The sequence below is a fragment of the Triticum urartu genome, chromosome 5A (assembly GCF_056163025.1).
Source record: "Triticum urartu cultivar PI428250 chromosome 5A, HENAU_Tu73, whole genome shotgun sequence".
Taxonomy (NCBI): domain Eukaryota; kingdom Viridiplantae; phylum Streptophyta; class Magnoliopsida; order Poales; family Poaceae; genus Triticum; species Triticum urartu.
In genome coordinates this window covers 368,089,023-368,109,882 of record NC_141877.1, presented here as the reverse complement: position 1 = coordinate 368,109,882, position 20,860 = coordinate 368,089,023, and positions in this window count along the sequence as shown.

Here is a 20,860-nt window from a genome sequence, read left to right as displayed (position 1 = left end):
GGTCCTTGAGTTGCTGAAAATTTCAAGGATTCGCGAAACAAAAATGCAGTAAAATATGATATGCATGAATGACCTATGTAGAACATTCGAAATTGAAAATTTGGGATGTTACAGGTCAACGGCTGAGGGGCTGACATGCGGGGCCCACGGCCAGCTGGCAGGGGGTCATCGTCTCCTTCTTCTCCTTGCTCGCGCCCGCGCCTGGCCGAGGCAGAGCCGGCCCCGGCGGACGGGCCACTGCAGGTGGCGCCCGACCAACCACGGGCTCAGCAGACGGAGCCGTGTCGCCTAGGGTAGGCCTTGTTCCCCGTAGAGCGCGGGGAAAGGCATGGCGATGGCGGCGGTGGAAGAAGGCTTCCGCCACCGATGAACTCGGGGCAAACGGCCACCGGAGGAGAAAGAGATGTGCTGGGGCGGCTTGGGGGTGGTGGTGGAGCTCTTTGGTGGTGGTGGAAGAGAAGGAGGGGGACGGCGTTGAGCGAATTTAGGCCGAGGCCGAGGCGGGCACGGCGGCCATGGAGGAGGAAAGTGGGGCGCTCGAGCTCCGGGGAGCGGTCAGGGAGGCTCTTAGGAGTGAGTGAGGTCGAGTGGTGAGGTCGAGAGGCCTTGGGGTGGGCTTATATAGGCGGGGGAGGAGGGGGTCGAGCTGGCGTCGCCGCGGACGCGTGTCCGGCATCGTGGACGCGTGCCCAGGCTCGCGAGCTCGGAGGTAGACGACGTAGGAGGAGCAGTGGAGGTTCTCACGGGGAGGAGAAAGCCAAAGGAGCGTAGGCGGGAAGGGACGAGGAGGAAGACGACGGTCTGCGCACTGTCCTCTCGTGGGCGTTCAGCGGCGAGCGTCGGTGAGGAAGCGGACGGAGGGGGAGAGGGGTCCGGGGGAATGTCGATGATGAGGTGAAGCCAAGGGACATGCTCACGCGCGCGAAGACGACGACAGGGGAGCGGACGAAGCAGAAACGACGCCCTGGATGCGGCCACTTTGCACAGAGCGCGCGCACTGTTATTGCATTAATGCGGTCACCGCATGCACTGGCATATAACAGGGGCGATGGGCTGGAAACTGTTGTCTACTGGTAAGGTCTTCCAGGGGAGGTTTCAACTGCGGTGGTAGATCGATGAAAAATGTTCTGGTTAAAAGGTAATCATCGTCTGAAGTTTACTGCAGTAAACTTGACCGAGCATTGATGATCAACAGATATTTGATTGGGTCAAATGGAGTTGTCTGCGATGATTAACTAAGGAAGGACTATAATCCTGGAGGTTTTGGGGCATAATGGAGCACAATGTAATATAGTTGCTTTGTAACTCACATTATGGGTCCAGAAACTTGATTAGAAAGGTGCACTCACATGGAGGTGCCAATTCAGCTGAAATTTGGCAAGGCTTAGTGATTTGGCCATAATAAGATGCTATAAAAAGTTTGCACCAAATGGATTCACCAAAATGGTACTTCCTTCACAGCTATTCCCTATGTCCAGAAACTTGCAAAAATTCTAGGGGAATATTTTCTTGATGAATTGATCCCAAATTTTGTGGAGAGAACTTACTTGGGTAGGAGAATTCTCTGGGAAATTTTCAGCCAAAATGAAGCAATATAAAATATACTTGCTTCACAACCTAAAAATATTGACAGAATCAAATATTTGATCCTGTCCTCACATAGATGAAGGGATGGAGCTGAAATTTGAAGTAGTGTGCTAATATGAACACATGAAGGAGTGTGCAAAATTTAAAATCGTTTGGATTACCCTAGCTAATACTTCCTTCACAAAGCCTTCTGTCTGACGGAAACTTTGAAAAATCACTGAGGAAGATTGGCTAGGAAAATAAAGTTGAATTTTTCCATGGGGCAATTATTTGGACATAAAAGAATGCCCAACAAGTTTGGGAGCAAACAAGGTTGGATAAAGGACACTTCCTTCACAAAGTGCCCCTCTGGACAGAGATGAAGAATAATTCTTGGGGAATTATTCTTGGGCTAGGACAGGAAAGTTTGGGTATATTTGAGCAACATATGAGCCAAAGGAATTTTTTGAATTATTTGGGAATTTTTGGATGGACAGAAATATAGGTTGCGTCACAACCTAGGGCAGATAGGGTTATTCCTTTTATAGAAAAAGGAATATTCCTAAGAAAAAGAAATTTGGGTTTGGTCAAGCAGTGAAGTGACATGATCTTGGCAAGGTTTTTAGAATGATGAGCCACTTGGGAAGGGGAATGAGGATGATTTCCCAGGTGGCAAGGCCATAGAACGACTCCAAAAAGAAAAACAGAGCAAAAACCAATAAATCAAAAAGAAAAAGAAAAGGGCCAAAAACCAGGTTGTTACATTGAAGTTCATGAAACTTATCGTGTTGTCATATGGACACCAATACAAAGTGGCATTATCTGATGTAATCTTTGTCTAATTATAGACGGGAGATTATTAATAATTGGGAACCAATATCCCAAACGGATTATTTATTTGAACCGTGAGCGTTAGACCAACAATGGATATGTGCCATGCTTCTGTTAAGCAATAAAGCAGCAGCATTAATCATCCTAATAGAAAATCAATATATGTGCCGCTGCGTGAACCGTGTGGCGTGCGAGCAGGCGTGAGTTGACGGGATGCGTCCGCCGCGCCGGCAGACGAGAGGCGTGCGTGCAGGTGTGTGAATTAACCGAGGCGTGCTCGCTGCGTAGTGTCATCGGGAGGCGTGTGAGTAGATGTGTGAAACTTTGGTAGGCATGCCAGCAGTCCGGTGCGCAGGCTCACCGGGAGTCGAGCCATCAGTTTGACCACCCCCGTCCTCTCTCCCACAACTCCCACAACTCCATATTAATTGTGCGCCCGAGCGGCCACTGAGGGAGTCCTAGACTAAGGGGTCCTCGGACGTCCGGCCTGTTAGCCATGTGCCGGACTGATGGGCTATGAACATACGAAGACCGAAGATGTACCCGTGTCCGGATGGGACTCTCTTTGGCGTGGAAGGAAATCTTGGCGATCGAATATGTAGATTCCTTTCTTTGTAACCGACCTTGTGTAACCATAGATCCACCCGGTATCTATATAAACCAGAGGACTTAGTCCGGATAGGGGAGACTCATTATCAAAGCCATACATGCTAGACCTCTAGGGTTTAGACATTACGATCTCGAGGTAGATCAACTCTTGTAATACTCATATTCATTAATATTAATAAAGCAGGACATTGGCTATTACCTCCATAGAGAGGGCCCAAACCTGGGTAAACATTGTGTCCCTTGTCTCCTGTTACCATCGACCTTAGACGCACAGTTCGGGACCCCCTACCCGAGATCCGCCGGTTTTGACACCGACATTGGTGCTTTCACTGAGAGTTCCATTGTGCTGTCGCAAAAAGGTTTGATGGCCCCTTCAATCGTGAATAATGACGCTGTCCAAGGAGAAACTTTCCTCCCCGGACAGATCTTCGTATTCGGCGGCTTCGCATTGCGGGCCAATTCGCTTGGCCATATGGAGCAGATCGAAAGCTACGCCCCTGGCCATCAGGTCAGATTCGGGAGCTCAAACTACGTTGCGGACATCCTTGGAGACTTGATGTGATAGCCTGGCTTATTAGGGATGATAGACTACTCATATCAATAAGGAATTCCTTCTTTTCCGGGAGCCCATTCGGACAGAACTCCAAAGTTAAGCGTGCTCAACTTGGAGTAGTGTTAGGATGGGTGACCGACTGGGAAGTTGCTCCCGGGTGCGCACGAGTGAGGACAAAGTGCGCAAAAAAGACTAGTATTGATCTGCGGGGCCAGTCTAGATCCCGCCAGGAGTAACGACCACCGGCGGGTGTGTCCGGGGCGTTACAAGTTGGTATCAGAGCCGACCCTCGCGGTTACACGGATGGTTGCAGACAGGTGCGTGGTCATGTTGTTCATGACGTTTGTGACCCGTCTTGGCACCCGGCATGGCACATGTACCGGACTGGAAGCACAGACGTTTGTGCCAAGAGGGAACGTTCCTATGGCCCGACGAGGACGTCGGTTCCTCTGAGTGGGGGTGTATGTGATAGCCTGGCTTATTAGGGATGATAGACTACTCATATCAATAAGGAATTCCTTCTTTTCCGGGAGCCCATTCGGACAGAACTCCAAAGTTAAGCGTGCTCAGCTTGAATTAGTGTCAGGATGGGTGACCGACCGGGAAGTTGCTCCTGGGTGCGCACGAGTGAGGACAAAGTGCGCAGAAAAGACTAGTATTGATCTGTGGGGCCAGTCTAGATCCCGCCAGGAGTAACGACCACCGGCGGGTGTGTCCGGGGCGTTACACTTGATCTTCGCGGGATTCAAGACCACGGTAGCCGCTCCCGGTCACCCCGATGATCATGACCTAAATCTATCATCCGGCCGCATCCAGGAGATTGCTCCTGTATCCGCTCCGGACTTAGATCCAGAGCAAGCTTCGCCATACAAGGACGGGAGGATCAACCCCACCACGGAGGTCACAGATTCCACGGGTTGGAGCCGCACATAGACTTAACCTCTCGCGACGTCTTTGCCGGTGGAACTCCGGACTCGTCTCCGGCCATAAGTTCCGAACCACGTGTGCCCGTGGATGTCAAGCTTGATCACTTACCGATCTTCGAATTCAGCGCCGCAGATATCTTCCATAACTTGCCTTTGCACGATGTACTAAACTCATTAAAGAACCTGTCCTTGGCGGAGGACTCACAACCGAACTATATCCGGTTCGAACTAGGGGCCGACGGTGGAGAATTTTGCTTCCCACCCGCCACCCACTTCATAGCCACGGTCGAGGATTTGACCGACGAACTTGATTATGACTCCGAGGACATCGACGGTATGGACGATGATGCCGGAGAAGAAGAGGCCCAGAACCCGCCGTTCACCGGACGTTGGACGGTCACTTCCTCGTATGATGTATACATGCTGGATGCACCAAAGGAGAACAGCGGCAATGACAAGGAAGATCTAGCCAAGGATAAACCTTCCGAAATACAATCCAAGGGCCGGCGTCAATGGAGCCACTCTAAGTCACGCCGCAGTAAAGACAGCAACACCGGCACAGGAGAAGATAACACTCCGGAGGGTGCCGAAGAGAATGAAGACCCCGTTCATACAGATGAACGGGAAGATGGGTAGGCTAGCCCTGGTAAACAGGCCACGCACGAAGATTCAGAGGACTATAATTACCTTCCGCTCTCCGAGGATGAGGTGAGCCTCGGCACTCAGGATTTCATCGTTCCTGGGGAACCTCTTGAGCAGGAGCGTTTTAAGTGCCAGCTAATTGCCACTGCAAGGAGCCTGAAAAACAAGCAGCAGCAGCTTCAAGCCGACCAAGATCTGCTCAATGATAAATGGACTGATGTCCTAGCTGCCGAAGAATACGGCCTCAAGCTCCCAACCAAAAGCTACCCAAAGTGCAAATTGCTACCTCAGTTCGACGAGGAGGCACCGGAATACATACCTCCATTGTACAAAGCGGCTGACCGACCACCACATGGTTGGGACAAAATGGCAACTCACGCCGAACACCAGTCAGACCCGCCTCACCGCACAGGTAGAGGTAAATTAGCCCACGGTCATACATATGACGTCCGGCAAAGACTGAACAATAAAGCAGGACATACTAGATCAATCTACGGATCACGAGGACGTGCCTCGACATGCAACGATGGCCACCTATTCGGACGTGACAAATTTAGTCATGCGCGGGATGAAAACCGCAGACGGACTCCATCAGAGCTATGTCCCGATATAGAGGCGCCGCACACCCTCATTGCTTCACCGATGAGGTCCTGGATCATGAATTCCCAGAAGGATCCAAACCCGTTAATATAGAATCATACGATGGAACCACGGACCCCGCGGTGTTGGTCAAACATTTTATTCTTCACATTCATATGGCCCGCAGCAATGACCTCCACGCCATCAAATACCTCCCTTTAAAACACAAGGGGCTAGCTCGGCACTGGCTCAACAGTCTGCCTGCAAATTCTATTGGCAGCTGGGAGGACTTGGAAGAGTCCTTCCTCGATAACTTCCAAGGTACATATGACCTCCGGACGCTGATGACTTAAGCCATATAGTTCAAGTGCCCGGAGAGTCCGCCAAGAAATTCTAGACTAGGTTCTTAACTAAAAATAACCAAATCGTTGATTGTCCGGATGCCGAAGCCCTAGCAGCCTTCAAACACAGCATCCGCGACGAATGGCTCACTCGCCACCTCGGCCAAGAAAAGCCAAAATCCATGGCAGCCCTCACGGCACTCATGACCCTCTTTTGTGCGGGCGAGGACAGTTGGTTGGACCGTAGCAAAAGCATTGCAAGCGAGTCCGGCACACCTGAAGCTAAAACTCGCAAAGACAAGTCTCGACGCAATAGATACAAACGTCGAAACAACAGTGATAACACCAAGGACACGGCAGTCAATGCCGGATTCAGGGGCTCTAAGTCCGGTCAGCGGAAGAAGCCGTTCCAAAAGAACAATTCAGGCCCATCCAGCTTGGACCGCATACTTGAACATGATATACGCTACCCACATCCCCAAGAGGGAGAGCAAGCGTGCGCTCAGGGACGTCTACGTGATAGAGCCAGTCGCCCCAAAATTTAATCCATGGTCGTCATGCCCGATCACCTTTTATCGCCAGATCATCCGACCAGTATCCGTCACGGTGGCTCAGCCGCACTTGTCCTAGACCCAATAATTGATGGGTTCCACTTGACTCGCGTCCTTATGGATGGAGGTAAAAGCCTCAATCTACTCTATCAGGATACAGTGCGAAAAATGGGCATTAACCCATCTCGGATCAAGCCCACCAGGACTACCTTCAAAGGAGTGATATGAGGTGTAGAGGCCCGCTGTACGGGCTCAATCACACTAGAGGTTGTCTTCGGATCTCCGGACAACTTCCGAAGCTAGGAGTTAATCTTCGATATCGTCCCATTCCGCAGCGGCTATCACACACTGCTCGGACGGACCGCGTTCGCTTGATTCAACGCATTACCACACTATGCTTATCTCAAGCTCAAGATGCCCGGTCCACGCGGTGTCATAATAGTCAATGGAAATACGCAACGCTCCCTCCGTACAGAAGAGCACACAGCTGCCTTAGCAGCCAAAGTACAGAGCGGCCTTCTCAAGCAGAACCTTAATTCGGCTGCCAAGCCCACAGACACCGTTAAGAGGGTCTGAACTACTCTGCTGCAGGAGAGCTCGGCTCGTCAGGAGCTCGACTAGCAATCCGGCCTCCGTCGCGGTTCCGATCAAGTGGTGGCATTCATGCCACGTGTACATAACTACGCACTCAAAATCCCATGGGCATCGACAGAGGCATCGCTAGCTTGTGGTCCGTAGTACGGCTCAACCGACATCGGATAAACACATACTTTCACTTTTTACTTGTTTACTTTTCAGGTCTCAATCCCACAGGCACCATCTGGTGGTCCAGTCATCGGTCCTTTTGGAGGATAAACACACCAAGATGGCGAGAAACGCAGACATATGGGGAACTTTTTAGGTGACTCCGTTAACGATAACTCTACCTGTTTTTCAGGACCCACATGCAGCTCTCTCTTGGTTTCAGCATGTAAAATAGCCTGCTGCTTATCACACTACCTGTATCAATGCACCTTGACGTACTAATTAAATTACAGTGAGAACAGTTTGCAACTGGAGCTGTAGGACTCCAGCTTTTTACCTTCGTATCTTTTCTGTTTTCTTTCTTTTTCCTTTCTTTTAGCTCCCCTGTGGATAATCCTACCAGGTAGCACCCGTACACTTTGGTACGTTTTCATGTTCGCCAGGGGCTGCATAGCACCCCACACTATGGCAACAAAAGTCTGAACACTTTTTACAAGTATAGTTCGGCACCTTGAATTTAGCATTATATGCATTGGCTCCAAATCATGTCTTTGGTAAATAGTTGGGTTGCCCAGCTCCTGTGCTTGCTACCTTACATTCTGCTATATCGTCTAAGGTAGTAAAGGGAGAACTACTACGATTGTGCCTTGGTTTATCCAAAGGAGCACCTCAGTAGAGAAAGCCGAAAACTGACTGTCATGATGCGGCGAGAGCCGGTCAGCTGTTCGGAGGTTGCAAATCGTTGGATATTTCTTCCGCATTACGCGAAGGATTGGTACTTCCCGATCAGACGCCTATAGCACTCTTGTTCGGATACTAGGGGCTGCGCCCATGTTTTTAGTGTCGAACTCCTATGGCTAAGTGAGGGCGTTACAACCGCATACTCTGATTGCCTGGTTCGTTGCGCTAAACAACTCCTTCAAGGACCATCTAATTGGATCAAGATTGTTTAGATTCCATCCCGAACACCCCCGTATTGCCTATGTGGGGGCAGAAGCCGATGACTGGTTAACCCTCAGATTTCATACAACACGGCCGCACAGGAAGTAAAAAATTAAAAACATAACAAGCATTATATTGCGTAAACAACTTGTTTTATACAAGGCAGAGGGAGCTCGAGTACATTCATTCAAAGATAATGTCTTTCGCACAGTGATCCGCAACAATGCGATACCCCTCCAGTACACCATCAAAATACAACTCGGGCTGGTGGTGCTCCTTGCCCTCAGGTGGCCCCTCGGTCATTACCTTCTTGGAATCCATCTTCGCCCAATATGTTTTGACGCGGGCAAAGGCCATCCGTGCACCTTCGATACAGACCGACCGCTTTATAACCTCAAGCCGGGGGCAGGCATCAACAAGCCGCTTCACAAGTCCGAAATAGCTGCTAGGTATCGGCGCAGCAGGCCATAGTCGGACTATCAGCTCCTTCATGGCTAGCTCGGCCGCCTTGTGAAGCTCGACCAGCTGTTTCAGTTGGTCGCTGAAGGACACCGGATGTTTGGGTCCAAGATATTGGGACCAGAATAGCTTCTCCGTCGAACTCCCTTCCTCGGCTCGATAGAACTCGGCAGTGTCTGATACGCTGTGTGGCAAATCCGTAAACGCCCAGGGAGAGCTCCAAATTCAGGTAAGTAAAAGGAACGCTTCCTTCACAAACTTGCTTTGCAAAATGAAAGCCTTACCCGCCGCGATCTTCCGGGCCGCCTAGATTTCCTGAAGGGTGCTCTGGGCTTCGGCTCGAGCCTCCTGCACGCTCGGGAGGGCCTTCACAAGTTCGGACGCTTGCATCTTAGAATCACGCTCCAAGGACTCTCACTTCTTGACGGCGTCCTGGAGCTCTTGCTGAACCTCGCCGACCCTGGCCTCGTGCTTCTCGCGCGTGGTGCATTACTTGGCCGCTCTGTCCTCGGCCTTCTTTAATGCCTTCTTGAGGGCCACCTCCTTGATCGTGGCCCCTAATAAAGTTCATGACACATTAGTCAGCACGAACCATTCGTCCTTCCTAAACATACACGCAGGTTACTGCATACCTTCACGAGGCCGAGCTCTTTCTCGGCCCGCTCCAGGTTCTGCTTCAGTCCGGAGACTTCCGCAGTGTGAGCGGTAGCAGCCAGTAGCGACGCCTTCTTATTCACAAAGACATATTATGTTAGACTCCTGCGGCAACTATTTTGATCCCCTGTTCGGCTTTTCCTTTCTGGACACCGAACAGAGCATCAGGGGCTACTATACATATTTTGATATTTTTTCTACAATTATTACCTCAAAGCCTGTTAAAAGGCTAGTGCAGGCCTCGGTCGGTCTGCTTTTGGTGGACTGAACCTTTTCGATCACCGTACCATCAGGACACGGTGCTCATCCACAATGGAGGCACCTCACAGCACCTCCAGAAGATTATTCGATGCCTCTGGTTGGACAGAGGTCACAGGTGGAACTGGCACACCTCCTCCTTTCGGGGAAGGCCATTCGCTGGATTCCGGAGCCGTATAGGTCTCCGGCTGAGGGCCGATGGGAACTTGGCCTCCATTGCTAGTCTCCATGGGGGCTTTCTGCCCCATGTGTCCGGCAGCCGAGGAGTCATCCTGGGGTGCCGCCTTAACAATTTCTGGAACCTCCCCCTTGTCTGGGAAGGTCCTCTGGGATGCCGCCTCATCATCACCCTTTGGTGAGGCCGAGTGAGCGGGCGGCGGAGACATGCTAGCCATCTCCTTTGAGTCTAGCAAACTGTCTATCGAGGATCACGGGGAACCGTCGCGGGGCGGACAGTAATGGCACAGTTTAAGCATATTAATATTATAAACTGGAAAGGCCAGGTATTGGGAGGTGCGTAGGGTTTTTGGTACTTACGAGGCAGCCCGAGGCTTGGTCCGGGGCATTCGCTCTGTACTGCTTTCGACATTCCATGCGAAGTTATCCGCAAGGGAGCCCTTCCCCCTCTTGGGCGCCTTCGCCTCCAAATTCATGGAGGCCTCTCTTTTCTTCTTTCCCCCCTCCAGGGGGAAGCCGTCTTCTTCTTCCTCCTCATCGTCATATTCGGCGACCGAAGAGTCAGTCTCGTCTTCGGATGACATGTCTGAAGCGCCCTTTCGGCAAAGGCCACTCCTGCTCCCTTTGGCCGTCTTCTTGGCTTTCTTCTCTGGCACATCATAAGGCGCCGGAAATAGCATCTTCGTTAGGTGTGGGGTTTCCTCATCTTCGGGAAGTGGAGCTGGACAATTAATCCGCCCCGCTATGTCGATCCAGGCCTGAAAATTGATAGGAAGGCTTAGACTCCTCCCCAAAATATGCCAGTAAAGGCTATACCTTGAATACATGAAAGAACTTACCAGATTGGCCTGGCGCTTTAAGCTGAGCCCGCGATCTTCGGTCATGGGTGGTGGTGTCTTGCCGGCCTTAAAGAGCACTTTCGAGATATCTTCGTGCGTTTTGCGGAAGAACTCTAGTAGCGTCTGGTGCTTGGCCGGATCGAACTCCCACAAATAGCATGTCCGGCGTTGGCACGGAAGGATCCGGCGAATGAGCATAACCTGGATCACGTTGACAAGTTTGATCTGCTTGGTTATCATGTTCTGAACGCACGTCTGGAGCCCAGTCAGCTCGCTCGAAGAGCCCCAGGCGAGGCCCTTCTCTTGCCAGGAGGTGAGCCGCAGCGGAGCTCCGGATCGAAATTCGGGGGCCGCCGCCCAGTTGCTGTCGCGCCGCTCGGTGATGTAGAACCACCCCAACTGCCATCCCTTCACTGTCTCCACAAAGGAGCCTTCGGGCCATCTAATGTTGGGCATCTTGCCCACCATGGCACCTCCGCACTCTGCCTGTTGGCCTCTCACCACCTTCGGCTTTACATTAGAAGTCTTTAGCCATAGGCCGATGTGAGGCGGGATACGAAGGAAGGCCTCGCAAACGACTATAAATGCCAAGATGTTGAGGACAACGTTGGGGGCTAGATAATGGAGGTCTAGCCCGTAGTCAAACATTAATCCGCGGACAAACGGGTGGAGAGGGAATCCCAGCCCGCGGACGAAGTGTGCAAGGAATACAACCCTCTCGTTGGGCTCTGGGGTAGGGACGATCTGTCCTTCGGCCGGGAGACAGTGAGCGATCTCCTTGGCCAGGTATCCGGCCCCTTGAAGCTCCTTGATGTCTTTCTTCTTGACAGAAGAAGCCATCCACTTGCCACCAGCTCCAGATCCGGACATGGTTGAGTGCTTTCTCGAGTGGGGAACTGATGAGAATTTGGGCGCTGAAGCTCAAGAGTGGAAAGGCAAGAAGAAGGCGTAGGGAAGAAGGGGGAATCTTATGTCCTTATAAGGGTAGTGAATATAAAACTCCACCCCATTTCCTCAAAATTCGCCTGCTCCCAAGGGCTATGTAAAATGGCACGGTTGGGTTACCCACGCCCGTATTGATGAGAATCCTGTAATAAGGGGACACAATCTCTCCTTTGACAAGACATGCCAATGGCAACCGCGTCTCGAAACGTGGAGCGGCATGAAAAAAATGGTTCAAAATTATGATCGGATGGACGTGATGTCATGTTGTAAAAGTTCTCAGCAGATTAGACTCATGTATTATTATATTCTCTCTACGGATGTGTGTGGTGTGTGTTACAGGTCCGGACACGATCAATTCATCCGAAGACTATTTTGGTGTTCGGAAGGAGGAACCCGCCTTGCAATGCCGAAGACAGCACTGCGTGTCGAACACCTTATCATTAAAGCCAGGTTCAAGGGCTACTGAGGGAGTCCTGGACTAAGGGGTCCTCGGGCGTCCGGCCTGTTAGCCATGGGCCGGACTGATGGGCTATGAAGATACGAAGACCGAAGACTATACCCGTGTCCAGATGGGACTCTCCTTGGCGTGGAAGGTAAGCTTGGCGAGCTAATATGTAGATTCCTTTCTTTGTAACCGACCTTGTGTAACCCTAGATCCTCCCGATGTCTATATAAACCGGAGGACTTAGTCCGCATAGGGGAGACTCATTATCAAAGCCATACACGCTAGACCTCTAGGGTTTAGCCATTACGATCTCGAGGTAGATCAACTCTTGTAATACTCATATTCATCAATATAAATCAAGCAGGACGTAGGCTATTACCTCCATAGAGAGGGCCCGAACCTGGGTAAACATCGTGTCCCTTGTCTCCTGTTACCATCGACCTTAGACGCACAGTTCGGGACCCCTGCCCGAGATCCGCCGGTTTTGACACCGACAGCCGCACCCCCCATCCTTGCTATGCACACACAATCCTCTCTCTCCGCTTGCATCCTGGATGCCGCTCTCAGTCCTCAAAGCCGTCGGTGTATGAGGATGCCGCCGAAGCGCCTCATCGGAGGGAGTGGTGAAATTTGAGAAGAGAAGAGTCAAAACTCTACGTCAGGATGCCTTACCAGAGCGACGAAGGGACTAGGGAGTAAAAAGAAGTCCTAACTCTCCGATATATATAATCCTAAATGACTCAAAACATTTTTTCTAGACTCAACAATGCCAGTTATTCGATCAAGCAGGGGGGGCTCCTAAGGTTGGGAAAGGCTCTGATTACCAACTTGTAACGCCCTTGATGCGGCTATATCTCATACGTGCCGAAGCATGACTTAGAGGCATAACCGCATTGAAAGCAATGTCGCAAGTAAGGTAATCTTCACAACAACCCATGTAAATAGATAAAAGGGGTAAAGGTACATAGTTGGCTTACACTCGCCACGTCACACAAATACATGAATAACATTACAATCATCCAATACACTCATGGTCCGACTACAGTACCAAAATAAAAGATCAACCCCAACATGCGACACGGTCCCCGATCGCCCCAACTAGGCACCACTACTGATCATCTAGGAAATACACATAGTAACGGCGAGAGTCTTCATCGAACTCCCACTTGAGCTCAAGCGCATCGTCTGGAACGGTATCATCGGTCCCTGCATTTGGTTTGGAAGTAAACTGTGAGTCACGAGGACTCAGCAATCTCGCACCCTCGCGATCAAGACTATTTAAGCTTATAGGTAAGGCAAAGTAATATGTGGAGCTGCAGCAAGCGACTAGCATATATGGTGGCTAACCTGTTCGCAAAAGAGAGCGAGAAGAGAAGGAAAAGCACGAACGAAGAACTATGATCAAGAAGTGATCCTAGAACAACCTACGTCAAGCATTACTCCAACACCATGTTCACTTCCTGGACTCCGCTGAGAAGAGACCATCACGATTACACACGCGATACACACCATGTTCATTTCTCGTGCTAATAATTCCTAGCCAGGGCTTGGAAATTGATTTTCAATGACCTACATATGTTTTTGCCATTATTTTCTTCAAGATTGGTCTGTAGATAGACAACTGCGCTTAAAAATCATACCATAATCTCTGGATATGTATAAATAAATAGCCATAAATTCCTAATCCTACTTCACGGCATGTAATCATTGATCCTGATGATGTGGACAACGAGGATGAAGATGTCCAGAGGAGCTACAACAGGCAAATCCCGAGGGAGCTTTATGCGGGAATGCATAACAGGCGTATTAGGACCTGGAACGACGGCTATGAATGCCCACTTTGCAACTAGAAGCTTCATAACGTGTATCTAAGTGTTTTGGCGCATGCAAGAGGATGGGCTGTTGGCTCCTTCAAGCAGAAGTATTCTCGCAGGGTGGCGCACGGCCCATATGCCGAGTACCTGGAGAAGCTTCAGGATCGTGCCGACCTGTGAGATGAGATGTGGGATGGATGGAACTATATATGTACACTTGAGGAATCTTAATACTGTTGAACTATGTACTACTTATGGTTGAACTATGCTTATCTACATGTACGCTTATTATATATGTCTGAGTATGTTAAATATTTCACAAAATTTTGGTAAAAATTACAACGGGGGACCAATAAACCAGGATGGAGGTAGTACATCAATCACACATGGTTCCCAAAATTGTGACCGTGTGCAATGACTTTCATTTTGCTTGCTACATCAATCACACATGGTTCGCTCTAGCAAACCATCTCCCCCAAAATTCTTTGTGGGACATTGTCGGATTACGGGTTTTGACAAACCCTTGAGGTTCGAACTCTGGGGTGCGCACGAAGTTCTTTCCCTCCTACCGATCTACGCCCTAGCTCGCTAAGGTCTCGCGAACGAACTCAACGCACGAAGTTCTTTCCCTCCTACCGATCTACGCCCAATGTGGTGTAATACCCTACTCAAGTGCGGTGGTGGTGGATTCTCTCTTCGGCTGATGATGAACAGTACAAGGGGAAGAATAGCCTCCTGAGGTTGAGGTGTTCTTGTGCTTGGTGTGGCTAAGGGTTGGCCTTTGATCCGATCCAGTCTCCCCCCTTTTCATCAGATCGGCCCTCTCCCCTTTGGTGGTGGCTAGTCCTACTTATATAGGCCCTGGTCCTCTCCCCAAATATTGAGCGGGAAGGGAGCCAACAATGGCGGCCAATTTGAAAGGGGACAGCTAGTACAAGCTATCCTGACAAAAGGTGGTCTTCGCCTGTCAAAGGTTCTGGTGGTGACGCCGTCCTGGGCTCCATGGTGACCTCCGTCCTGTCGTCCTTCTGGTCTTGGTCTTGTTGCATCGATATGGAAACCTTTGCCTGATGCCTGGGTACTTCGCGCCTGCGCTTGCCTCCTTAGCACCAAAGAGGAAACAAGGACGCTGCGCGCGCTGGCGCCCGCCAGGCACCCGCCTGGTGTCGATCGTCATGGCTCACGTCACGAGAGCCTCGCGAGGTTCGTCCCACCTTGATATCTTCGCTCCTCGCGAGGCAGCCTGGTGAGGCCGCTCCTGAGGAGGTCTTGCATCATCTGCCTCACGAGGTTTGGCCCCTCGCGAGGGTCTTGAATGCCTTGTTGACGATGATGGGCCGTACAGACCTGCCAGCACAGCCACGCCATGGGCCGCAGGCAGGCTAGTCTAGGGACCCCCATTCCCGGAACGCCAACAGTAGCCCCCGGGCCCAAGGCGCGCTCGGGCTTGGCCTCGAGGCGAAGCCAAAGGATCAAGCGCGAAGCGCCGTGGTCCTAAAAGCATGCGGCCTCGGTTGACGCGTGGCGGTTGATTGGTCATGGGCGTCTCCGCTTCCCCACGCCACCTCAACAACTGCCCGACTTGACAAGTCCCCGCCGGTCGCGCCTTGTCTGGCTATGGTGGCTCCTCCCTTGGCGACAGTTCCAGAAGCGGCGGCCTTGATTAGCCACCACGCCGTCGGGCCCACTTCAAAGGTGGTAGTGGGTCGTCTCGTCGCAGTGCACCGGTGAAGCGCGAGGAGGGGTCCGACTAGACCCAGGACGTCGCCAAGGCCCTGCCCCCGTCGGCTGCTGCAGGGGCGAGCGCCGCTTTTGTTATGTTCCCCTTTCCCTTCTTAGCCTGGTGCATTCGGGGCGCCCTCCTCCTCACGAGGCGTTTACTTCCTCGTGTCCATCTTGACCTTGTGGTCTGCGATTGCTCAGGAACTGCGAAAAAATTCATTAGGGAGTTTTGCCAGGAGATTTGCCGTTCACCCAAGCCTTGACCCGGTGCCTTGTATCGCGGTACCCATGGGGCACGGATTAGGAGAGATGCGCCAGCTTTCGGGCTCGAATGAGGGTGGCTCGCAAGGAGGCAGAGAGAAGAAAAATGCTCACGAGGGCACCTGCCTAGCCCCCCTCGCGAGGTATGCGAGACAGAGAGAACACGAGCGAACCAGAGCCGGAAAATGTGGTAAGAGGCGAGGGAATCGAATCAGCAAGGAACACCAAAGGCAAACTTCGATTAAGGAAAAGCGAGCCAACTACAGAAAGCAAATGAAAAGCTGCGTCCGACACCTAATCTAATCTTCAAGTCTTCTCACCAGCACGAAGCTAAGTGCTGCCACTAAGCATGGGAGGAAGCCCCAGGGCCTGAGGCCGGCGCTCCTGAGACTCCGGGGCATGTACAACCCCACTCATTATTACGTGAGAGTGTCATGGGCGGCGATTCTTCACAGGCACCGGGCCTTCTTCACAGGCTCTGGCCCTTTCTTCATAGGCTCTAGGCCTTGCTTCATGGGTAGAACCTCTTGAGGTGCTGGATATTCCAGGCGTTTTGGATAGGTATCCCGTCCTGCATCTCCCGGCGTGCGGCGCCAGGCCTGGAGACATGGATGACCCTGGACGGGCCGTCCCACACGGGTGAAAGCTTATGCAGCCCTTCCCTGGAGAGGACCCGCCTCAGGACGAGGTCGCCCACCTCGAGCGTCCTGGAGCAGATGTTGCGGCAGTGCTATCGCCATAGCGCCTGCTGGTACCTTGCCGCCCGTAGTGCAGCTTCGCGACGACATTCCTCCCACAGCACGAGGTCCATCCCCCACGTGGCGTCCTGCTGCGTTTCATCGAACGCTAGGACCCATGCGGAGCGATGACTAACCTCGCGAGGAAGGACTACTTCAGCTCAGTAGACAAGGAAGAATGGGGTCTCGCCCTTTCGTTTGGTGGCGGTGGTGCGGATAGACCATAGCATGGACTGGAGGTCATCGTGCCAGCCCCTGCCATAGGCCTCGAGCTTCTTCTTGAAGGTCCTGGTCTTGAGGCCTCTCAGGACCTCCGCGTTGGCGCGTTCAGCCTGACCATTGCTCCTGGGGTGAGCCACCAAAGCGTAGCAGATCTGCGTTCCAAGGTTAGCACAGTAGGTTTTGAAAAGGTTACTAGTGAACTACGAGCCGTTATCTGTGATGATGCGGTTGGGGACCCCGAAGCGGCTCACGAGGCCCTTGATGAACTTGACAGTGGAGCTAGCTGGGATGGTACGGACAGCTTCCACTTCCGCCCACTTGGTGAACTTGTCGATGGTGACGTAGAGGTAACGGTAGCCCCCAGGCACTCTAGGGTACGGGCCCAATATGTCCAGCCCCCAGATCGCGAACGGCCACGTGAGTGGAATGGTCTGGAGGCCTTGAGCCGGCTGATGAATTTTCTTGGTGTGGAACTGGCAGGCTTCGCAAGACTTCACCAGCTCAGCTGCGTCGTTGACCGCAGTGGGCCAGTAGAACCCACTGCAGAATACCTTGCCGATGATGGTCCGTGAGGACGAGTGGTGCCCGCAGTCCCCATTGTGTATGTTAATTAGCAGCTCCTTCCCCTGGTCCCTGGAAATGCAGCACAGTGATACGTCTCCAACGTATCTATAATTTTTGATTGCTCCATGCTATATTATCTACTGTTTTGGACATTATTGGGCTTTATTATCCACTTTTATATTATTTTTGGGACTAACGTATTAACCGGAGGCCCAGCCTAGAATTGCTGTTTTTTCCTATTTTAGGGTTTCGAAGAAAAGGAATATCAAACGGAGTCCAAATGGAATGAAACCTTCGGGAACGTGATTTTCTCATTGAACATGATCCAGGAGACTTAGACCCTACGTCAAGAAACAAAGGAGGAGGCCACGAGGTAGGGGGCGCGCCTACCCCCCCCCCCCCCCCACCCTAGGCACGCCCTCCACCCTCGTGGGCCCCCTGTTGCTCCACCGACGTACTCCTTCCTCCTATATATACCTATGTACCCCCAAACGATCAGATACGGAGCCAAAACCCTAATTCCACCGCCGTAACCTTCTGTATCCACGAGGTCCCATCTTGGGGCCTGTTCCGGAGCTCCGCCAGAGGGGGTATCCATCACGGAGGGCTTCTACATCAACACCATAGCCTCTCCGATGAAGTGTGAGTAGTTTACCTCAGACCTTCGGGTCTATAGTTATTACCTAGATGGCTTCTTCTCTCTATTTGGATCTCAATACAAAGTTCTCCCCCTCTCTTGTGGAGATCTATTCGATGTAATCTTCTTTTTGCGGTGTGTTTGTTGAGACCGATGAATTGTGGGTCTATGATCAAGATTATCTATGAATAATATTTGAATCTTCTCTGAATTCTTTTATGTGTGATTGGTTATCTTTGCAAGTCTCTTTGAATTATCAGTTTGGTTTGGCCTACTAGATTGATCTTTCTTGCAATGGGAGAAGTGCTTAGCTTTGGGTCCAATCTTGCGGTGTCCTTTCCCAGTGACAGCAGGGGCAGCAAGGCACGTATTGTGTTGTTGCCATCGAGGATAACAAGATGGGGTTTTTATCATATTGCATGAATTTATCCCTCTACATCATGTCATCTTGCTTAAGGCGTTACTCTATTTCCATGAACTTAATACTCTAGATGCATGCTGGATAGCGGTCGATGAGTGGAGTAATAGTAGTAGATGCAGGCAGGAGTCGGTCTACTTGTCTCGGACGTGATGCCTATATACATGATCATACCTAGATACTCTCATAACTATGCTCAATTCTGTCAATTGCTCAACAGTAATTTGTTCACCCACCGTAAAATACTTATGCTCTTGAGAGAAGCCACTAGTGAAACCTATGGCCCCCGGGTCTATCTTCATCATATTAATCTTCCAATACTTAGTTATTTCCTTTGCTTTTATTTTACTTTGCATCTTTATCACAAAAATACCAAAAATATTATCTTATCATATCTATCAGATCTCACTCTCGTAAGTGACCATGAAGGGATTGAGAACCCCTTATCGCATTGGTTGCGAGGAGTTATTTGTCTTGTGCAGGTATTAGGGACTTCGCGCGCAGGCTCCTACTGGATTGATACCTTGGTTCTCAAAAACTGAGGGAAATACTTATTCTACTTTACTGCATCATCCTTTCCTCTTCAAGGAAATCCAACACAGTGCTCAAGAGGTAGCAAGAAGAATTTCTGGCACCGTTGCCAGGGAGGTTCGCGCAAGTCAAGATTTGACTCCCGACAACGAGCCATTTCTAGCGCCGTTGCCGGGGAGTCTACGCAAAAGTCAACATACCAAGTACCCATCACAACCCTTATCTCCCGCATTACATTGTATGCCATTGCCTCTCGTTTTCCTCTCCCCCCACTTCACCCTTGCCGTTTTATTCGCCCTCTATCTCTATCCTCCCTCTCTTTCTCTATTTGCCTCTTTGCCGTTTGCTTGTCGTTATGGAAAGCCCTCTATCTTCTCCGTTGACTCCTGAGAATAAAGTTCTAAATTTTAAGCTAAGGGAGGGAGAAAATCTAAAAGACGCTTGGTATAGAATTTGCAATGCTCAAAATAGATCTACTAGGAAGCAATCTACTTCCGTTCTTCTTCGCAATTTTTACGTAGGTGTTACTCCTTGGTACAAATATATCCTTGATACCATTACCGGAGGGAACTTCTTGGATAGCCATACTTTTGACTCTTATAATGCTATGTTAGATTTGTTTGGCTCACCACCTCTTTTGGTTAACGGAAATATGTTAACTTTGGAGCATGTAATGCAAAGACTTGAAATTATTGAAAATAAGGTTGCTACTGTAGAGTTAATTGAAAATTTGGATAAAAGGATCCACAAACGAATCACTCAATATGGATCTAAAGTAGGAGTCACTTTGAAAAATATTAAAGAAAAGGAACCTATAGTTAATGAGAAAATAAATCAGGATTCCACTAGAATCGATAAACTTGAGGGTATTATTACCGACTTGGGAACCGCCTTTTCTTCCGTAAAGAATACTCCAAGTCCTACTAAAATTGCCAAGCTTATTTATGTTCCTGAAAACAAGGGTGAATCCTCTAGTAAGGAAACTGCGGATCTCTAATCTATAAGTATTCATCCTAATCTTTTTGCTATCATTAAGGAACCATTTCTTACAAATGAATTTTTCTATCTTCTGCCTATAAGTTTGATAATCAATAAAAAGAAAGAAATCCCTAAGGATGGTAGATGGCTCATTGAAGAACTGCCTACCAAAGATGGCAATACCTAGATCTATCCTTGCTTTTTATGCCTAGCTAGGGGCGTTAAACGATAGCGCTTGTTGGGAGGCAACCCAATTTTATTTTTATTCCTTGCTTTTTCTTCCTATTTAGTAATAAATAATTTACCTAGCCTCGTTTTTGGTTGTGTTTTTTGTGTTTAATTAGTGTTTGTGCCAAGTAGAACCGTTGGGAAGACTAGGGGAAAGTCTTGATATCTTGCTGTAAAAAACAGAAACTTTAGCGCTCCCGAGAACTGTTGCCATTTTTATTTGGAAAGTGCTATTGTAACACCCACGATGTGGCTATATCTCCCACGTGTCGAAGCACGACTTAGAGGCATAACCGCATTGTAAGCAATGTAGCAAGTGGGGTAATCTTCACACAACCCATGTAATGAATAAGGAAAAGAGATACATAGTTGGCTTACACTCGCCACGTCACACAATAGCATAAATATCATTACCTTCATCCAGATAGAATCATGGTCCGACTACGGAACCAAAATAAAGAACAACCCCAAATGCAACAAAGTCCCCGATCGCCCCAACTGGGCACCACTACTGATCGTCTGGAGAGGAAACGTAGTATCGTCCTAAGTCCTCATCGAACTCCCACTTGAGCTCAGTTGAATCTCCTAGAGCGGTATCATCGGTCCCTGCATCTGGTTTTGGAAGGAATCTGTGAGCCACAGGGACTCAGCAATCTCACACCCTCGCGATCAAGACTATTTAAGCTT